Consider the following 15,827-nt stretch of genomic DNA (forward strand, 5'->3'; position numbering starts at 1 on the left):
TATGTCAGGCCAATCCTGGAGTATGCAGCCCCAGCATGGAGTCCATATCTAGTCAAGCATAAGACTAAACTGGAAAAGGTTCAAAGGTTTGCCACCAGACTAGTACCCGAGCTGAGAGGTATGAGCTACGAGGAGAGACTACGGGAATTAAATCTCACTTCGCTGGAAGACAGAAGAGTTAGGGGGGACATGATCACCACATTCAAGATTCTGAAGGGGATTGATAGGGTAGATAAAGACAGTTTATTTAACACAAGGGGAACACGCACAAGGGGACACAGGTGGAAACTGAGTGCCCAAATGAGCCACAGAGATATTAGAAAGAACTTTTTTAGTGTCAGAGTGGTTGACAAATGGAATGCATTAGGAAGCAATGTGGTGGAGGCTGACTCCATACACAGTTTCAAGTGTAGATATGACAGAGCCCGATAGGCTCAGGAATCTGTACACCTGTTGATTGACGGTTGAGAGGCGGGACCAAAGAGCCAGAGCTCAACCCCCGCAAACACAACTAGGTGAGTACAACTAGGTGAGTACACACACACACACACACACACACACACACACACACACACACACACACACACACACACACACACAAACACACACACAGCATTCAGGAACAGCCTTCAGGAACCTGTGTAAGGAATCATTCAGAATCTTGTACACCACATATGTAATACCAATCCTGGAGTATGCGGCCCCCAGCATAGAGCCCGTACTTGTAAAGCACAAGACGAAGCTGGAAAAAGTACAAAGGTATGCCACTAGACTAGTTCCAGAACTAAGAGGCATGAATTACGAGGAAAAGCGGTGGGAAATGCACCTTACGACACTGGAAGACAGCAGAGTAAGGGGGAGACATGATCATTACCTACAAAATCCTCAGGAGAATCGACAGGGTAGATAACGATAAACTATTCAACACTGGTGGTACACAAACATCGGGACACAGGTGGAAACTGAGTACCCACATGAGCCACAGGGACGTTAGAAAGAACTTTCTCAGTGTCTGAGTAGTTAACAGGTGGAATGCATTAGGTAGTGATGTGGTGGAGGCTGACTCCATACACAGTTTCAAACGTAGATATGATAAAACCCAGTAGGATCATGAATCTGTACACCAGTTGATTGACAGTTGAGAGGCGGGACCAAAGAGCCAGAGCTCAACCCCCGCAAGCACAAATAGGTGAGTACACAGGGGCACAGTACACACAGATTTGGTAAGACCTTTTTGAGAAACTGCCCATTCCAAACCTAGCCCCTCACATTTAAATCCCCTCACTCCCTCATAATACCCCACCTCCTAGGCAGAAAACCCTTTAAAGTGTAACACCGACTCTCCCACCTCCGTCGCAGTGACCCTAGATCACTCTCTCTCTGACTCTCTTTCTCTCACTCTCTCTCCCTCTCCATCTCTCTCTCTCTCCCTCTCCCTCTCCCTCTCTCCATATTTCTTGCTTGCTCTCACAAATCTCTCTATCTCATGCTTTCTCATATCTTTCTTTTTCTCTCTCTCTCTCTCTCTCTCTCTCTCTCTCTCTCTCTCTCTCTCTCTCTCTCTCTCTCTCTCTCTCTCTCTCTCTCTCTCTCTCTCTCTCTCTCTCTCTCTCTCTCTCTCTCTCTCTCTCTCTGCCTGTCTCTCTCTCTCTCTCTCTCTCTCTCTCTTTCTCTGTCTCTGTCTCTCTCTCTCTCTCTCTCTCTCTCTCTCTCTCTCTCTCTCTCTCTCTCTCTCTCTCTCTCTCTCTCTCTCTCTCTCTCTCTCTCTCTCTCTCTCTCCTTGCTCCCCATGGCTAACCCTTTCATAACATAGTAGAAAAGGGACAAACATAGCAGGGAGATGCACCAAGGGCACAGGGAAAAGCCAATTTGACCATATGAATGAAATGTTTTGCCAAATTTGGGAGGAAATCAGGAGCGAGATGCAGGAAATGAAGAATAAAATAAGCAACCAGCAAAGCTAGATGACAGCAACAAAGGAGGGTATTAAAATCCCTCACAGAGAACAATTCGGAGACTGAGACTCAGACAATCATCCAAAGATACCTGGTTACCTGGTTGATACCTGGTTGATGGGGTTCTGGGAGTTCTTCTACTCCCCAAGCCCGGCCCGAGGTCAGACTTGACTTGTGAAAGTTTGGTCCACCAGGCTGTTGTTTGGAGCGTCCCGCAGGCCCACATACCCACCACAGCCCGGTTGGTCCGGCACTCCTTGGAGGAAACAATCGAGTTTCCTCATGAAGATGTCCACGGTTGTGCCTGTAATATTTCTGATGCTCGCTGGTAGGACGTTGAACAACCGTGGACCTCTGATGTTCATACAGTGTTCTCTGATTGTGCCCATGGCACCTCTGCTCTTCACTGTTTCTATTCTGCATTTTCTTCCATGTCGTTCACTCCAGTACGTTGTTATTTTACTGTGCAGATTTGGGACCTGTCCCTCCAGTATTTTCCATGTGTATATTATTTGGTATCTCTCTCGTCTCCTTTCTAGTGAGTACATGTGCAGAGCTTTGAGACGTTCCCAATAATTTAGGTGCTTTATCTCGTCTATGCGTGCCATATATGTTCTCTGTATTCCCTCAATTGCAGCAATCTCTCCTGCTCTGAAGGGGGAAGTGAGTACTGAGCAGTACTCAAGACGGGACAACACAAGTGATTTGAAGAGTGCAACCATTGTTACCTGGTTGATACCTGGTTGATGGGGTTCTGGGAGTTCTTCTACTCCCCAAGCCCGGCCCGAGGCCAGGCTTGACTTGTGAGAGTTTGGCCCAACAGGCTGTTGCTTGGAGCGGCCCGCAGGCCCACATACCCACCACAGCCCGGTTGGTCCGGCACTCCTTGGAGGAATAAATCTAGTTTCCTCTTGAAAATGTCCACGGTTGTTCCGGCAATATTTCTTATGCTTGCTGGGAGGACGTTGAACAACCGCGGACCTCTGATGTTTATACAGTGTTCTCTGATTGTGCCTATGGCACCTCTGCTCTTCACTGGTTCTATTCTACATTTTCTTCCATATCGTTTACTCCAGTACGTTGTTATTTTACTGTGTAGATTTGGTACTTGGCCCTCCAGTATCTTCCAGGTGTATATTATTTGATATCTCTCTCGTCTTCTTTCTAGTGAGTACATTTGAAGGGCTTTGAGACGATCCCAATAATTTAGCATTGTGATAACATCAGCATTGTGATGGGATCTCTGGACTTGAAGGTTCTCGTAATCTATCCTATCATTTTTCTGGCTAATGCAATACTTGCTTGGTTATGCTCATCTTAAAGAGAAGATGAAAATGTTACATTGGAAGGGAATGCCATTGTACTAGCTACATTTGCAGAAAAGCTGAAAAAGGACTAAGAAGCAATGTCTACAGTGAGGAGAGGTAGTCATGAAAGCAGCCACCTCACAGGAAGCAGCAAGGTCTACTAGTCAGCTGCTGGAAAGAAAAAGATCAGTGGTAGTAGTGGGCATTAAGGAGCAGGAAGGCTCCAATGGGACAGAATGGAATGATAAGGACAGAGAGGCATTGAATGAAATATTAAAGGGGTTAGAGATGGAAGGGGGTACACATTGCATTGAGAAGGTTTTCAGGTTTGGCTGGTACAGCAAGGACAGAGACTGCCTGACAAAGATAGTGTTTGCAAACGAGACCACGAAGGAGAATATTCTAGCAAGGAAGAGCCAACTGCAATATGTGGGAGAATACAAGAAAGTATTCCTCCTGAATACTTTTTTGCAAAGGAACATGACTTGGAAGGAGAGAGCCATGGTGGCATAAGCAAGGAAGAGGTGCAGAGTGATAAGAGAAAACCAGGAAATCACAGCCCCCCATCACAACATCCCCAGAGGTGAGGGGGGAACCCACTACCAACAACCCAGTAACACCAGAGGGGAGGGCAATACCTCCATCCTACTCTGCATCGAAATCAACCCCTACCTCAAACCTTTCCTGCCCCCACTCCTATGCTCAATAATCCCTCCCTCCCCCTCATCCCATATCAACACTGCTTGCCCTCCCCCACCACCATTCTTTCCCTCCCTGTCCCCCCTTCACCCTTCATCCCATACCCTTTTTCCTTCCTTCTCTTGACCCCTCAGCTCTCATCCCCAGTATCCTCTGAGACCCTGTTAACCACCTCACAAATCCTCACACCTATGGAACAGCTTCCTCCATCAGCAGAACGACCACCAAGAAGGGGAAATGAAAAGGAACAGAAAAAAGTGAGTCTCAAGACAATGTACACTAACATAGATGGGATTACAAATGAAACAAGTGAACTTGGAGAATGGGTACTAGAAGAAAACCCAGCCATAATAGAACTCAAAGAAACAAAGCTAACAAAACCATAACAAATGCAGTGTTCAGTGGGATCTCTGTGTTGTGAGGAAGGAGAGAGAGGAGAAAGAGGAGGTGGTGGTGTAGCTCTGCTGGTAAGAAAAGGTTGGAGTTTTTAGATGGTTATTCAGGGATATGATGGTTTCAGTGACTACGTAATAGGAAACATGGCAATTGGAGGACTAACACTTATAGTTGTAGTCATATATAACCTCTGACCAAATGACAGAAGACCCAGACAGGAATATGATAGAAACAACATGGCCACCATTAATATAATAGAGGGCAGCTTCTGTCGCAATAACGGATCTGGACTACTAATCATGGTAAACTTCAACCACAGGAATATAGATTGGGGTAACAGAGACACGGCAGACCAGGCACATGGAGAGCTAGGCTGATGGACGTGGCATCAAGAAACTCTCTAAGCCATCACATCAAGGCAGCTACAAGAATGAGAGAGGAAGATGAACAAGCCATGCTTGATCTGATATTTATCCTAAATGAGTGGGATATAAAGGAAGTTAAGCTGGAGGCACCGTTGGGAATGAGTGATCACATTGTATTGATCTTTGAGTACTTGGTAGAGCTAGGATATATCTCCCCCCCAAAAAAACGAGGAAATATTGGGCTGGCATACCGAGAGGGGAATTATGAGGAGATGAGAAGTTTCCTAAGGAATATACCATGGGACACAGAACTCAGAGCTACGTCCATACAAGACATGATGGACTATGTCACCCAAAAATGTCAGAAGGCAGAAAACAGATTTATCCTAGCCCAAAAACAATAAAATCAAGAAACAAAAGAAGAATCCGTGGTTCTTAGGGAATGTATGGAAGCAAAGGAGCTGAACAAAAAGACGTCGAGGAACTTCTGAAATAACAGAACGCTAGAAAGCAGAGAGAGATACCCGAGAACTAGTATGAGTACGTTAGTGTTAGAAGAGAAGCAGATAAAAAGTATGAAAATGATATAGCAAATAGCCAAGACCGAACCAAAGTTACTCCACAGTCACATCAGGAGGAAAACAACAGTGAAAGAACAGGTGATGAAACTTAGAATGGGTGAGGACAGGCATACAGAGAATGACAAAGAGGTGTGTGAAGATCTCAACAAGAGGTTCCAGGAGGTCTTCACAACAGAACGAGGTGAGGTCACTGCGCTAGGAGAGATGGTAGAAATCCAGGCGGCCTTTGAAGGGTTCGAAATTAAAAGAGATGAGGCCAAGAGATACCTGTTGGATCTGGTCGGAAGTAAGGCTGTTGATCCAGACGGAATCACACCATGGGTACTGAAAGAATGTGCAGAAACACTTTGCTTGCCACTCTTCCCAGTGTATAGCAGGTCACTGGAGATGGGAGACCTACCAGAAATATAGAAGACGGGCAATGTAGTAACAATAAACAAAAAGGCTGACAGGCAAAAGACACTGAACTACAGGCCAGTGTCCTTAACTTGTATACCATACAAGGTGATGGAGAAGATCATGAAAATAACTAGTAACACATCTGGAGAGAAGGGACTTCATGACAACCACCAACATGGGATCCGGGAGGGTAAATCTTGCCTCTCTGGCTTAATTGAATTCTACGATCAGGTGACAAAGATTAAGCATGAATGAGAAGAATGGGTGGACTGTCAGAAAGCCTTTGACACAGTTCCCCAAAAGAGGCTGGTACATAAGGCAGGAATCACTGGTAAAGTGCTCCAATGGATAAGGGAGTACCTAATCAATTAGAGCAGAGAGTTACAGTGAGGGGGGGGGTGAGACTTCAGTTTGGCGTGAAGACACCAGTGGAGTCCCACAGGGCTTTGTACTTGGACCGATCCTGTTTCTGATATATGTAAGTGATCTCCCAGAGTGTATAGACTCATTCCTCTCAATGTTTGTTGACGACGCCAAAATTATGAGAAGGATTAAGACAGAGGAGGGATGCTTGAGGCTTCAAGAAGACCTGGACAAAGTGAAAGAATGGTCAAACAAATGGCTGTTAGAGTTTAATACAAGCATATGTAATGTAATGAAGATAGGTGTAGGGAGCATGAAGCCAGATACAAGGAATCATTTGGGAGATGAAATTCTTCAAGAGTCAGAAAGAAAGAAAGAGACTTGAGGGTTGATATCATCCCAGACCTGTCCCTCAAAACCAATATCAAAGAAAATAACATCAGCGGCATATGCCAGCTTGGCGAACATCAGAATGGCATTTAGAAACTTGTGTAAAGAATCTTTCAGAATTTTTTATACCACATATGTCAGACCAATCCTGGAGTATGCAACTCCAGCATGGAGTCCATATCTACTCAAGCATAAGACTAAACTGGAAAAGTTTCAAAGGTTTGCCACCAGACTAGTACCCGAGCTGAGAGGTATGAGCTATAAGGAGAGACTTCAGGAATTAAACCTCACGTCGCTGGAAGACAGAAGAATTAGGGTGGCACATGATCACCACATACAAAATTCTCAAAGGAATTGATAGGGTGGATGAAGACAGGCTTTTCAACACAAGGAGCACACACACACTACAGGACACAGGTGGAAATTGAGTTCCCAAATGAACCACAGCGACGTTAGTAAAAACTTTTTCAATGTCAGAGTAGTTAACAGGTGGAATGCATTAGGCAGTGATGTGGTGGAGGCAGACTCCATACACAGCTTCAAATGTAGAAATGATAGAGCCCAGTAGGATCAGGAATCTGTACATCAGTTGATTGACAGTTGAGAGGCAGGACCAATGAGCTAGAGCTCAACCCTCGCATGCATAACTAGGTGAGTATAACTCGGTGAGTACACACACACACACACAGTCGTCATTTGTGGTGAAAGGTTGTGGATTTGGAAGCTCCAGGGTTAGTAATAAATTGGGAGGGATAATCAGGCTTCATTGCAGTGAAAAAGTGTATACAAGTGAATGAATATCTGCTAAGCTGAAAGAAACTATAAGGAAGTGAAGAAAGAATGTATAAATAGTGTAATTGAAAATGTGTTGAACACATTGTTTGTAGGGAACAGTGGGCGCTGACCTCATGCTGACCGTGACCTCACCAGCCACAAGTCGTGACCGGCCGTGACCTCAAGCCAGCCGTAACCTTACCTGCCTTACACAGCCTACGAGAGACACCTGGACACTCACTCACCTACTGTGTAGCAGATCATGTAAGGTAATTGGAGAGCCTGTTGGCTAAGGTTATTTATTGCAATGGCAAAATCACATAAGGGCGACCAGGTCAAGCAGTATCAGGGAAAAAGAAGATAGGTTTGTACAGAAGCTGATAGGGAAATTTGTTGAGAGGAGGATCGTTTGGAGGGAGGATTTGACCCTGAGAATAAAAAGTGAGATTTTTCAACAAATACAGGATGCGGTTGAGAGACAATAACAAGAACGTGTGGACAATATTCAGGGAAAAATTACGAAGAGTAGGGAAGATTGGGGAAGTGAATGAACTTGGCTTGTAAATGAATTAGGCGCGACTAACAACATGGCTAGGGAAAGTGGTTTAGTGGGGGATGGATTAGTGAGTGTGGGAGAGGAATGGGGCAACCAGGGAAGTAGCTACCAGCATGAGAGGGCATTACAGAGAAGGCAGTCAATTATCTTCCATGGATTAATTAAATCTAAGGCAACATCGAAGCATAAAAGAATAGAAATTGAAAAGTTGAATTAAATTAGAGTTTCAAGTGTATTAATGCCGAGATGGCAGGAAACGAGATTGAACTCATCCACCGGATTGGACCATACAATTGAACTAAGAATCGACCTATCCTAGTGCAATTTTCTAATGAAGAGATAGTGGATTACATAATGGAGCACAAACATTTACTCAGAGGCAGCAAATGCTATTACAACGTGTTTATTGACAGATATATGACGAAATATGAACAATTAACCCACAAGACAAGCTGATCTGCATGCCACCGGGACCCTACTCGCCCCACCACTACTTCTCAAATCATACCCTCCCAACTCAGCTCCTTCCCCTGCTTTTACCCCCAACAATTCCACTGCCCCTTCCTATTCACTTGCACCCAATTCCACCTGCTGCAACACTCTTCTATGCCTACTATTGGGCCAATCCGTACCTCATTTCCAAATCAATCTTCCCACCCTTCCCCACTCCTTCCCCCAACAACTTCTCTGCCCACTTCCTCCTCTAATGCATCCAATCCCATTTGCCCCATCCCACCCTGCTACATCACACCCTTCAGTGCCCATATCGGGCCAACCCATACCTTCCCCAAATCAACCTTTCTACCCCTTTCCCCCCTCCTACCCCCAACAACTTCTCTGTCCCTTCTGCCCCTTTCAATTTCAATTTCTGCCCCCATTGCCTCCAATCCCATTTGCTCCCTCCCACCCTACAATGCCCCCCTCCTCCCCCAACCCTCACTCCTCCACTGCACCTCATCCCCCTTATGATTCCCTCACTTCGTGACTCCCTCCCCACTTCCACGCATCCACACACACCTTTTCATGCCGGCAAACAACTCTACGTCCATATGCATGGTAAGGCGGCCACGGTAATCGTGGCAACAAAAGTGGACTAAGAGAAGATCTTGGATCCGGAACGCCGGATCCCACAACATAAGGCGAACCTCTCACCAATTTCTCTCAGACAAACCAGTGACAGGAAAACGATATTTGTGAACAGGCTGAACCGCTGGTTTGCGGCTGATGTACCCGACACCATTGTACAACAAGTGAACGAAGAAAACCCTACTCTGAAAGCGTCGACAGCTCTTCTCATCAAGACTACAGTGTCACTCGACCCACGATGAAGATGACCTTCGAAACAGCAGAACAGGCCCAGGAAGCAGTGAACAACGGGTTCAAGTGCTTTGGAATCACCTCCTCCCCAAACTAGATCGCCTTGTAGAAAGTCTACAACGTGAGACAGTGATACAAGTGCTTCAGCTATGAACACTTCTCCAACAAGTGCCCAGAACAAATGGCTAAATGCAGCTCATGCTCCGGCACTCAAAACTACTAGGAATGTACTGCCGCCATCAAGAAATGCGTGAACTGTGGCGAACAACACATAGACACCTCCTACCTCTGCACGAAAAGGAAGAAGAAACTGAAAATTTAAGCGAAGACCTCTATGCCGCCGACCACCCAGAGGCAAATCGACGCGACCTTTGACCTAGGACCTGACCAGTTCCCGAGCCTCCCTTCATATAAACCAGATGCTGACTACGACCGTACCAGCCCTACCAAACAGTGGCTCCTCCGAACTGATCACCTGGCCTCCACACTGGGAACCTAAGGACCAACCAACACCCTCCCAGTCCCTTGCATCATGTGCAGGCATCATCCCTAGTCTTATTTGATTAGCGGAGAAGCTTGCTGGATCAGACAACCATCGATTCGTCAAGGAACACAACGTGCTGTTACTAGCCAATGGCCTGGACCCCAACATTGCCCCGGACGCAAGTCTCACTGCCTCCACTACCACTCTGGAAACTACCACCAGGACGAGCATGAGGTCGATCTCAACACAGATTTCAGAACCATCTAAGACCTGGGCAGCACAAACAGAGGTATTTCCCTTGCCATCTCCAAACACTCCTACCATAACTATCTCAGAAGACATGCTAGCTGAGGTGCTGTCTACATATGCTAACAACAGCATTAACGTTTCTGAAATAGCTTCTACCACTAATCCACCACACCTGAGTCCACGTCAGGCTGCAAGATGAAAGACGAAATCACCAACTACAGGTGTTACAGACTCCTCAGATGAGGAAATCGTAGTAGCAGCTCCACCGACGCAGCACAAATATGACTCCTACTCGGTACAAGACCTCCTCATGGAGGCCATCTCACCAAACCCCAATGACAGCACGGCTCAGCCAAAGAAAAAACGGAAGACCTAGAGGTCTACACTATCCCACCAGCTCTATAACTGTTACAGACAGCCCTCCGAAGCTGAAATCCACCATGAAGACTCCCATCCATGCCTTGAATCTCCATTATCACCTATTGATAAAGGATAACGGTTCCAAAGATCCTCCACTTAGGGGCTTATCATGGCCCATGCAACTTGGAATTTCTTTGCTAAGTAGTTGAATCTAAAACAACAACAACAACCCCACTTCGATTCTCAGTCCCGACCTCCCTGTTACCCCTTCCCCCCTCCACACTCCCCCTCTTCAGTTCCGTCTCACCTCTCAATCCGAATCTGACTCTCAGCCTCACTTTACCTCTCAACCCCCACCTTGCCTTTCAGACCCTAACTTTTAGACCCATTATGCCCTTTTGACCACCATAGCTACCCAGACTCCATAGCTACCCAGACACCACCCATACCTCCAGAGAAAGGGTGAATTTTTTTTACCAGAGTTTCAAAGAAGAGTCTCAAGGTTTGATTGGGTTCTCAGTGCTGATGGGATATCCAAAAAAGCAGAAAAGATAAAGGAAAGAGTTTGTGTGGCCAATCCTGACATTATTGCTATAGTGGAGACTAAAATAAATGACATCATCTCAGATGCAATCTTTCTAGGGGTACCAAGTGATAAGAAAAGAAAGAACATGGAAACAGAGAGGCCAAATAAAGCGGAAATTGATGTTTCATGAAGTGAAAAATCGGGGTAATAATGAAAGCACAAGCTAGGTTGTTACGGTATCAACACAGTTGCCAGAGTTTATCATTAGGAGTGGACGACGTGTACCTGGAAAGTGGATTGTTACGAACCCGATTCCATCGTTGGAGCACGGAGCAGCGACGTCAATGCCATCTGTGAGTCCGCTCCCGAAACCCCCCACAACATGGACGACGCCATCTAGTGGTGGCAGGAAGATACCAGCAAGAGGCGCTAGATTCCTGTCCTAGTCAGATCGAGAGGTAGCTGATGCTGACCTCTGGTGAGGTGGCGTCTAGAAAAGCAGCGCCATCTATTGAAGGAGGAGTTGCATGTCTATGTCAGAGTCCGTAAGTGAAGTTTCCTAGTGTCCCATGTACTGACCAGTGTACTGATGACGTGTCTGTATCCACAAAGTCGACGTAAGCTGCTGTGGTACGAGGACAGTCAGCCTACCCAGGGCAGCCTATATCTCTACTCCATTATGCTTTATGTGAGCAGTGAGCCGCCGCCGAAGAGGGACTGTATAGTATCTGCTGTCTGCCTGTGAAGTGGCAGTGACAGAATTCGGCGTATCCCGGGACTGGCTAGAGAAAGAGACGTCAGACAGTAAGGTGCTACGGATGAGTGTAACTAGCTAGTTGCAAGAAGCTCCTGCCAGGGGTTCGCTACCTTTGTATTTGTTCGTGAAAAGGCCCAGCAGCGCGAGGCTGATATTCTCTGCCATCACCAGGCTGGAGAGTGATTGTGGGCGTTCACAAGGAGCATCTAGTAAGAATGTGTATAGGCTGGCCCGTGGCTAGGGTAGACTCGTTGGTGTTTCCCAGTACTGGTTGAGGACGGTACTGTGTGTTGAGGAAACACGGAAGTTGACAAGGCTGCATCGAATAGCGCTTAGTGTCCTATGAGAGACAGTTGTGTACATATTAAGTGTAGTAATACTTCTTCTAGGATTATATATAAGGTGATGGGAGAGTGATTATATATGAATATACTGATAATTAATGAAGTTTAGTATTCAATGCACCTCCCCCAGAGTATTTTACTTGCATTACCGAGCTCACTCCGTGAAAGCCACTACTAACTTGGGGCCGGATACCAGAACTTTAGTACCACCAGAAAAGAATCCGGTTGCGACCCATGTGGCTGTAACATGGATTCACCGGGATTTGATGAACACTACCTTGACCTACCTTGAGGTGCTTCTGGGGCTTAGTGTCCCCGCGGCCCGGTCGTCGACCAGGCCTCCTGGTTGCTGGACTGATCAACCAGGCTGTTAGACGCGGCTGCTCTCAGCCTGACGTATGAGTCACAGCCTGGTTGATCAGGTATCCTTTGGAGGTGCTTATCCAGTTCTCTCTTGAACACTGTGAGGGGTTTGCCAGTTATGCCCCTTTTGTGTAATGTAAGTCTCGGGCCTCTGATGTTGATAGAGTTCTCTCTCAGAGTACCTGTTGCACCTCTACTTTTCAACGGGGGTATTCTGCACATCCTGCCATGTCTTCTGGTCTCATGTGGTGTTATTTCTGTGTGCAGGTTTGGTACCAGCCTCTCAATTATTTTCCACGTGTAAATTATTATGTATCTCTCCCGCCTGCGCTCAAGGGAGTACAGATTTAGGCTCTTTAGTCGGTCCCAGTAATTTAGATGTTTTACTGAGTGGATTCTAGCAGTAAAGGATCTCTGCACGCTCTATAGGTCAGCAATTTCTCCAGCTTTGAAAGAGCTGTCATTGTGCAGCAGTACTCCACTCTAGAGAGCACAAGCGTTTTGAAAAGTATCATCATCGCCGATGGATTGCCGTCCATCACTGGACGGCAATCCCATCAAAACACTGTCGATGGATTGTGTCCCGACGAAAAGGGACACTGTAAATACATGTAGTAATACTTTATTATACTATATAAGTAGTGGTGAAGGTGTTAATATATTGGTGAAGGTGTAATTGTGTATTGTTTATTCGCCCTTTATTCAATGCACTACTACTTACACCTGCCAGTTTCTTGAAAACTTGCCACTGACTTTGGGTTGAAGTATAAAAGAAGAGGTTATAACAGCATGAACCAGGTTACTGGCACAAGATGGCCGTAACAGGGAGGGGGAGTGGCACTCCAAATAAAACGGAAGTGGAAGTTTCAAGACCTGGAAAATTGGGGTACTAATGAAAGCACTTACACATTGTGAAGCGTTCTTACACAAATACGATCTGTTAACTTTAACCTGGCTTCCTTACTCAACGTAACATAATCAAACCTAACTTAACCCAATCGAGCCTATCAAAGGCAAGCCTGAGCTAATAAATCATGAGCTATGAATATTTATGGCATAAAAGTGGTTATAAATGTGGCATTATACCATCCAGAAAGCGCTGGACACTGTGCTTTCATACATAAACAAACACAAGGTGTCATAATTATAATAATAACAATATGATTAATAATTATAATGATTAATGTAATTGTAACTCAAAATTCAAAAAAAAGACATATATATAAATCTGAAAGAAAACTTACAAGACATCAAGAAAGAGATATACAGACACTGTTACACTTTCTTCCCATTTATATTAACAGAATGTGTTTAAACTAGATATTTGACAGTTGCCAATTACTTATATCACATATAAACGTTGCACAAGCATTTTATAATGAAGTAACACATTACTCATTTAAACAAACCATCTTTACAATGAATTAATATCTAAACAGTTTGTAAATACAGTCACAAAAAGTGCCACACATTTGAGAATATTATTTACCAAGAGGTGTAAGACAACAATGGCAAGAGGCCTAATATCACCAGGATATTATGGTTATCACAAAACTCTGATTTTAATTATAAAGTAGTTGTCAAAATGTATTTTTTACATAATTATGAAGCAGTTCAAGCACCAAATTGTTCTATATTACACTGGATAATGTTAAATAGGTCACCAACTAAACAGCAAATAATTACCACCTGCATTAAAAGATAACTATGAAATAGTAACTGGTAACTGTATATGAACAGGAACCGAATACAAAATTTCTTAGATGTTTTCCCTAATATAAAGATTGATAGGAAGGGATCTTATTCATTATGGACTAATTAACAACAACACATAATAAATTTTAATTGAAGAACATATACCAGAGCAAAGTTAGTCAGTTATAGATTAATAATCGTATGGCTTTATATGGTATAAGAATAGTAAACCCGTGGAAGCCGTAAGAAATTGTATGTATATTGAGGATATCAACCGGAATTAAGAACAAAATATCGTTTATTTGCGGCCATATAGGCAAACGGCCAAATTCAGATGTTATTTTTAGGAGGACAGGTTGAATAAAGAGATGCAAGGACCTGTTTGATGCACAAAGAAGAAGAATAGTAGTAAGGAGGGTCCACAAATTGGAAAGGCAGCTGATGCCTTTCTTGCATCACGGAATAATACATAATGACACAAAAAATAATGAGTATGTTATTATGCAATATTTTGTTATATATAATATAAATACATTGCCCAATGCCAATATCTGTTAGCTTCACCAATGTCCAACAATTTTTTTGAGGGAGGGCAACTTTTTTTTTTAGATTTTTTCTCCTTTTTTTTGTAGTTTCTACATGTTGGGGAATGCAAACCCGTCACTATGGTGAAGTGTGAACGAAATTAGACAACAAGTTAATCAGTTACAGGTGGGAGAAATTTTTACTTTTTTATGAAAAATTTACAGATCTCAAACTCTATTCTCTGTGTCTCTTTTGGTTGTATTAAAGAATGGGGAGCAGATGAGGGCCTAATCACTTATTTAAATTATACTTATTATCTTTATTAACTCATTATCCTTATCCCTATATTTGTTTTTTTTAGGGGATCATATTTTCTTAACTTTATTTCAAAACATATTGACCAACAACTTTCACATATTTGAATATGAATCCCAAACAATATTTATTAAAACTTAAAAAATATGACATAAATTCGAACTATTATATTTATTGTCGAGAAGTTTACCTTCATTTTTCTCTATGAATAGGATTTTCAACTTTGAGACAAGCTGTTAAATTCAGTTTCTGGTCGATTCTCACCAATTTTACATATTATGTGTAAAGTTTTTAGTTCTAAGGTTTCTTAAATTGCCTATAACTTTTGGAGTTAAAAATTTTTGCATCTAAATTTTGTGCATATTTTGAAGGCCAAAGTGACTATTTTTTTACAGTAACTATTCTCTCAAACTCAACTTTATATTGAGAAAAATAAACGTTATATGCCATTCTGAGCCCATAATGAATAAAATAAAAATTGGTGAAATATTAAATTCGTCAGCTTAATTGGAAATTGTGAAATTCAAAATTTTAAACAAACATTTTTTCCCTTGTTCATGTTATGATATTGAACTATTATTAAAAGTATTAGCATTTCCCATGTAGATTATGCACAAAAAGTTTGAGAAATTAGTCTCCTGATCCTTAAATGGAAGTGTGTCTCCTCCCACTCCTTTAATTAACGTTCCTGCAGTATTTTATACCTTCCATTTTCATGAATATCATAGTTATTAAATTAGAATCAATAATCTCTGTTAATTTAGATGAGTTTTCCCAAATGACATATAGATTCATGTTTATTAATTCTAAATCATTTTTCCTGTATTTAAAAAGTATTGAACTCAAATACTATAAAAGTTTAAACATTAATGCATTGAGTGTAATGTAAGTATAATGTAACACTTCACTTGCTAAAACTATATTGTCAGTTATAATGAAAATATATCTAAAAATTTCAAGATCACAATCTTTGAATATCAAGGATTTTTATTCAGAAACCCCTTGCAAACCCGTCTCACGCTTTAGTTCACTTTCCGGTGAACAAAATCATAAGTCACATATAGAAGATTTTCATAACTTAACACCCAGAGTATGGTCACTAGAATT

At 43.2% G+C, this 15,827-nt stretch overlaps 1 protein-coding gene across 1 annotated transcript in view; it reads right to left on the reverse strand.

Annotated features, from left to right (window-relative positions):
• LOC123748325 (macrophage mannose receptor 1-like) overlaps window positions 1-15,827 on the reverse strand; it is a 418,517-nt gene that overhangs the window by 83,854 nt on the left and 318,836 nt on the right. The gene's annotated exons all lie outside the window — the stretch shown is intronic.

This window comes from Procambarus clarkii, chromosome 84, assembly GCF_040958095.1.
Source record: "Procambarus clarkii isolate CNS0578487 chromosome 84, FALCON_Pclarkii_2.0, whole genome shotgun sequence".
NCBI lineage: Eukaryota > Metazoa > Arthropoda > Malacostraca > Decapoda > Cambaridae > Procambarus > Procambarus clarkii.